At 38.8% G+C, this 7105-nt stretch overlaps 1 long non-coding RNA gene across 1 annotated transcript in view; it reads right to left on the bottom strand.

The window, feature by feature from the left end:
• Window positions 1-5647: 5647 nt before the first annotated feature.
• LOC109305616 overlaps window positions 5648-7105 on the bottom strand; it is a 21290-nt gene continuing 19832 nt past the window's right edge. The window contains exon 3 of the long non-coding RNA XR_002099653.1: window positions 5648-5744. This is a non-coding gene — a long non-coding RNA (uncharacterized LOC109305616). The remainder of the gene's footprint in view (window positions 5745-7105) is intronic.

Below are 7105 nucleotides of genomic sequence, written 5' to 3' on the forward strand. Positions count from 1 at the left end.
GCAGTTTGAAAATGGTGCTGGTTGCACAGGCAGATCAGGGGATGAGGGAGACAAATAATGAGATTTTACGAGGTTGACCAAGCAAGAGAATCATGGTGACTTTCAGCTAGTTTCACAACCCTTACCATACCATGAGGACAATGTCTGAGCCTGATAAAGTGACTTAAAGGAGTGTGGGATATATTCCTACTTTGAGTACATAATTTGGAAAAAATTACTTGTCTAGGAAAAAGAAAAGGAGGAATTGACTGTTTTTAAGCAAAACTGTAAAACATTTATATAGATTTAGCTGGCATAAATCAGTCTATCTTCAAGTCAAGAACTGGAAGTCAATGTAGTTAAATTAGGTTACTCTAAATGCATATCTGGTCTTTGTGCAAGACTAAATTGCAGCCCTTCTCCCTCATCTTTTTTTTTGTGTGCAGATTTTCAATATATGTATTTTAGATTAATTCCCATTGTTTGCCACCAAATATTTTTACTATTCCACATAACTATATTTACTTCAAAGCTTGAGTACAGTAATTAATAAGCCAAATGATTTATAGCACTGAAATAGTAATAAAAGCAACATGATATATCAAAATAGCTATTAAATAAGGAGTGAAGCTAAATGCTGTTCAATTATGAAAAGTTATACATACAGTATAATAGCAATACAATATTTTTAGTATAATTAAACATGTCAGAATGGTGTCTCTGTATTTGTATTTGTAAGTGGTTCATCATGGGTACTAGAATCTCATCCTGTTAATAGGAAGTATATATGTCATACCATAATCTTCAAAGGAAAATTTTTCTCTATACACTGTATATCAAAAGCACATTTTATAAATACTTTTAGAGGAGTTAAAATGATTGAGAAATGTTTTAAGTAAGTTATATGATTAGTATTTGCTAAAAATGTTTAGAAGCCTGATGTAGAAAGTAGTAGGGCAGTTACACGCTATAAGCAAACTATTGACCCATTTGTCATTGTGAAGTTTATCACGATCACAAACAATTGATTTACCATCTATTATTGAAAAAAATTCACTGGTAGTCTCCCATATCAAATGACATTGCCAAATTCTCACAGGGATGGATCAGGGATGACTTTTCCCACCTAAAGAAGATATTCAAAGAAAGGGAGGCCCAGGTGATCTTCAGAGGAATTCTTCTAATACCTAAAGTAAAAAGGGCAATGGCATGGCAAGATAGAGAAAATCAACAAATGGCATAAGAATTACTGCTGTTTGGAAGGTTTTGGCATGGTCAACCACTGGGATGCCTTAATATAGAGAAGATTCTCTTTGATGAGTAGACTTCACCTGAGTACGAGGGGTACTTCTAAATGATGGCCCTCTAAATTAGAAGAAAAAGCTGGGAGTGATTTGTGTAATCTCCACACAGAAACTTGAAAATCTGACAAAGTAGTGGATACAGAAATATCAAAGGGTAAGGAGACAGACAACAAGAAAGAAAGTGCTAATACCAGTCACAGCTTTAATCAAATAGGTCAGAGGGCTGAACTTTTTGGAGGTCTGTCACAAATTGCCTCCCGCTCCCTACCCTGGGGTGCCACTCGGGGCCAGTCCAACCATTAGGTGAGCTAGACAGTCACCTAGGGCACCAGAATTTGGGGGATGCTAAGATGATATGCAGAACAAAATAACAGGAACATCATTTTAAATAACAGCCCTGGCCGGCTATGGCTTCACCTTGGTCTGAGACCTTTGGTTTGGTAAGGGGAGACAGACCTCTGAAAAGATCTCAGAGGAAAGATCACTAGAATTGACCACCATCACAGCTAGAACTCCACATAGCTACATCAAGGGATTGGACATGGCTTTAAGTGCACCTCAGGGCTCTCTTGCCCTCCCCTAGCAACTCCTACCTTTTCAACACTCAAATGGACTTATGACAAGAGCATACCATTGGCAGCGTCATCCTAAAAGATATATTGGAAGTGGTGGGGAGGCACCAAGGTACACAGTTCACCTAGGGTGCCAGTTACCCTTAGTGGCCTTGGTGCCACTCTAATTTCTTTTTCCTGCCTGATATGCTGCTGCTCTGCTTTCTGCTCCTTGCCCTATTTGCTACTGTGATGCCCGTATGCTTGAAATGTTTGCATACGGAGGTAAGAAGCTTGGGCAAGAAAATGGAAGAGCTAGATCCATCAGTGCATGACTTTACACTGGATAAAAGGGGCATAACAGAAACATGACAAAATAGTGACCATGACTGAAACAAAGGTATTGAAGAATATGCATTATTCAAATAAGCAACCCTTACAAATCTCACCTTTGGAAACAAAAAGGTAATGCTGTTGGGGCAGCGTTATATGTTGATGATGTTAAGGCTGCAAAGCAATAAGAAGTGTCTTATTTGACCTAAACAGGATAGGGTTGAGTCAAAATTACTTGGGCATGGCAGGAGGCTTAATTGTTGGGATCAGACATCAGATCCCAAGGCACCTTTAAATTAACGTGTGCCAGGGGCATCTAGTATCGGTCAGGGCTGAAGAGAGTATGCTGTATTCAGTGGATGACTTAACTGATCTGGTATGATGAATTCTGTGTCCTTAAGGTTTCATTGCTGTTATCGGTGACTTCCATGCCCCCTCTCTCTATTTTATTAAATTACATCCAAATTGACATAAATAGGGGTCTGTACAACTGAAGATCTTGTGTGAGTTTCCTGAGTGGAAAGCTAATGCTATTAAAGAGCAAACAGGAGTTTATTTTGTAGAAGTCAATGCTAGCAAGATTTTTATAGAATACACATTTTTTCTCTAATTAAAATAGCAAAAGCATAAACATTTCACAGGAAATTAATTTAGAATGCACAATAATATAGGATGCAGTTAAATGAATTGTTTTTACTTTATAGATTTCCCTTTTTTGACTGTGGGCTGCAAAAGCATCTATTATGTTACTGAAGGTCTTTTAAGCTCACTTGATGTTGAGCTGATGCACAAGATAAAAGACTTCTTGGCTCTAATAATATTGCATAGGTTTTTCATCAGTTTTAATTTGCTAGAAGAGCTTTCACATGCATTTATGGTAATAGATATAGTAAAAAATTTACAAAGAGCAATTTCAAATCTAAGAACACTGCTACCCAAAACTTCAGCGTATGTCTGGGAAATAAAGGGATGTTTCACCCTCTATTGCTGTTCACACCCTTTAACTAAAGTTACAGCTAGAATCAACTCTATATTCTCATGGCTGAGAGAATAAAGCTGATAAATCTGCTCCCTTCACAGGGAACAAGATCCTGGGAGAAAAACAACTGAAGAGGTAAAAAAAATACTTTCAAAGAGGTGCCAGTAAAGGTCAATGTCATTTTGGATTACTAAACTTTCCAAACATTAATTCAGAAAAAAAAAGGGGTGGGGGGGCAGCTCTCCAGGAACCACTCTAATTAAAATGTACCCCTCACTCCCCCAGAGCACATGTATGGGCAGTGTCTAAGGGAATTTCCATTTGGGATTTTGTAGGGTGCGTTCCCACAGATACCAGAACAGAGGATATGGAATTCCGACCTCCTTCTATCTGTGGATTCAGTATTGTTTAGATGTTACCAACAACACATTTCTTTGGATGCTTGAGGATCTTCATGATAAAATGCAGTAGAGACACCTGATGTAACTTATAAAGAGTTAGCATGGGTACTGGAAGCAATGCAGCTGCATTAGCACAGCATTTCATTCATGCTAATTGGTCCTGTTAGGATACAGGTAATAGCTCCTCACTCCTCTCTCTAGCATATCTTCAAGTTTCCTTTCCTCTAATTCATCAGTGTCCAGACCCAGTTTCCCCATCAGAGACTCCTTGCCTCAATCTGTTTTTCTACCATGTCCTATTTTTGGTCCCACTGGATTTCAGGCAGAATTTCCTTCCATGCTTCCTAAGGCAAGCAGAGGAGCCTTGGAAACCCAGGACACATGGGCTCTTCACTTTTACTTCCATTGTTCATTCCCAGCTGGGTCACGCAAGCCCAGAGCTTCTACTGCTAGGAGGGTCTGGTTCAGCTCTGGGCTGGAGCACACCCAGTGCAGGTGGAATTCTGGAAAATTTAACTGCAGAGTCTAACAAGTCTCTAGTGATTTATTTTTCAAAGGTTATAGCTTTACCAAATTGGGGCACATTTTATGGAGAGGGCAAAAGGGAAATCTCTAACTCAAAGACCATCTTCCTGCCAAAATGTCAAGTCCCTGCTTCTAAGTATTGGGGAGCTAGAGCATCTCAAAACTTATCAGGATTTTTTAACATGGGCTAGACCACACTACCCTGCCCCTCTTTGTCTTGTTCTCAAAAACAGCCCAAATAGTTTTATATGAAAAAAAGCCAGCCTGAGGCAGATAGTCATCCTAGAACATTATATTCTTAATGGTTAACGTTTGGCAAAATTACAAGGAATTTAAACCAGAGTCTTAAAAGAGGAAGTTGAGCAATCTTAATAATTGTCAGTGATACCAGACCCACCTGTACATGAAAGTAATATTTACACGTGCACCAGTTTAGTCCTTTTTTGAAGTCTTAAATGGTACATAAGCTTTGCTAAGAAGGGGAGAGTTTTATTTTCAAAGCACAGGGTTTGCACAAATTTCCCAATAAGAGGTTTGTCAATACTTAGACAACTTAAAAGCCTGCTTAGTAGATTTGTCAGATGCACTCTAATGGCCCTTTCAGGACAGTATTGATGTACTTAGCCAAGTCATGGTTCAACATCTAAAGATTCACAGGACTGCCATGGAAAAAGGCAGAAATCTCTCACCACTAAACTGACCAACAAGTCTCACATCACAAATCCAACCTGAAGCTGATGAACACCAAATTCCCCTTCAGAATTGCTCTCGATATGACCCCAGATCTCTCACCTACACAAATGTCACTTCAACACTGAAAATCATTACAGGAAAATAAGAAAAAGTGTAAAAGTCATGGCAAATGAACAAATGGATAATCTCTGTATTGGCTCAGGGAAAGCTTCAAAAGTCACTTACACATTAAATAATACGTAAACCCCCGGACTACAAGTCCTAGAGAGACAGAACTCCCTTAGTTCTTCTATAAGCAGAAATGGAGAAATCCAGCTCTAGTATGCTTCATCTACATAAATTAAAATATTACTTGAATTAAAAGGGTGTAGGTTGTAGGTATGTTGGCTGAAGGACATAGGTAGACAAGGTTCTTTGGGTAAATCTGATCTCTTTCATTAGACCAACTAAGTAGTTGGAAAAAATTTTCTGAGCAAGCTTTTGGATTTAAAAACCCTTCCTCAGGTTAAGGAAGCAACTGCAGTTGGTATGTGCTCTTTCTGGATGGAATGAATAGTAAAGAAGGCAGGGGCTGGTCTGCATGCAAGAAAGCCAGTCTGTGAAGATGTAAATTGAGCAGTCAATGGGTAAGAGACGCATGGGGCGGGAATGAATATAACAGGTAAATAGTGGAGAGGTACCTGGGGAGTCAGATGTTAGGCAGGTTTTAATGTGTCATAAATCCAATGTCTAAATTTAGTCCACAATTTCTTGTATCCAGGAGGTTGATGAAGTGAAGTTCATAGGCTAATCTGTGAAAAGTGTTTTGTAAATTCCCTTTGAGGATTAGAACTGAGAGATTGGAGAAAGAGTGGTTTTCTTGTGAGACATGTTCCCCCCACTGGTAACTGGGTATTCTTGTCTTTGATAGATTTTCAGTGTGAATTCATTTTGGTGCACAGTTGTTGTTTGGTCTCTCCTTTGTATTTTTCATCAGGGGCTGGACTTCACTGGAATTGGTAACTTTGCATGGAATCCTGACTGGACTGGTAGTAACAGCAGGGATCGTTGTGCAGTGAGGTTGTACTGGGATGGCAGCACTGCAGATGTGAACTGTATAGTGCCCCAACAGATGACATCAGCACTGAAATGACTTACCTCAGAGTGCCAGCAGGAGCTCAATGGATTGGATTCATTAGAATCAATTGGATTCAAGGAGTGGGGTTTTAAGAAGGCAGAGCATATAATGCAACAGAGTTCTGGATAATTTCCATTTGCAATATGGAATTGACCAATCTCCTGATGCACTATTTGGGATTACTCCTTTTCTGATATATAAATACATTTGCTGAGCCTTCATGTTTCTTCTGAATGCGTTTCCACTTTTCTCAAATGAAAAAAACACTTTAGGGAACAAGTTCCCAAAGGACTGAATGCTTCTGAGTGGGAAGGAGCCACTTGTAAAGTTGATCAGTAAGGAGTCAGAAATTGGTGCATAGCTTGCAGTATTAAAGCCATAGTTGTCCTTAATTTAAAAACAGAATACTTAGATAAATTGAACCTGGCCCTTGTTATGACAAATGGCATACAGCAGAAGTGACACAAACACAATACCACATTTGAACATCCTAAAGACAAAAAGATAATAAAAAGATAAGTATTCATTTACTTTATTAAATATTATATATTATGAATATTGTACCTAGGTCTGTACAGGAAACTGAAAGTCCCAAGGAATTCAGTCTACAACAGACATGAAAGGTAGTTTCTGTACAACATTACATCAGATGTCCTGTTTAGCTCATTGACAGGCCATTACTGATAGACTTAGTAGACAGCTACATTTCAAGAAAGTATAACCTGAATAGGTCATGCTAGAAATTCATTTCAAGCTGAAGGGGCAGGCTGAAAGAAAGTGCAAGGAGATCAGTTCTTATACTGTTTGTTTTTTCCAATCAGTTCTTGCTTTGTTTTTTTGCCAGAAGAAAACACATGAGCACAGGTGAGATCTTGCATATTTTGTCTAATTTAACATACTGGTAAAACTGCTATTTGAACTAGTTTAACACTCTCCCCCACTGCTTTCTTAATTCTGTCTCTCATATTTTTTATTTATCTTAGTCTCCTCTTTTACGGCAAAAGATTTTTAAAGACTATCTCATAAAAATGCAAAATAAGCTAATCTCCTCTTGCAGACAGAACTAACATTTCATAGTTTCATAGTTTCTAGGGTCAGAAGGGACCTGAGTAGATCATCTAGTCCGACCCCCTGCCATGGCAGGAAATAATACTGGGGTCAAACGACCCCAGCAAGGTGTTCATCCAACCTTCTCTTAAAAACCCCCAGGGTAGGAGCCAGCA

The sequence above is a fragment of the Crocodylus porosus genome, unplaced genomic scaffold, assembly GCF_001723895.1.
Source record: "Crocodylus porosus isolate Cpor-Errol unplaced genomic scaffold, CroPor_comp1, whole genome shotgun sequence".
NCBI classification, from domain to species: Eukaryota; Metazoa; Chordata; order Crocodylia; family Crocodylidae; genus Crocodylus; species Crocodylus porosus.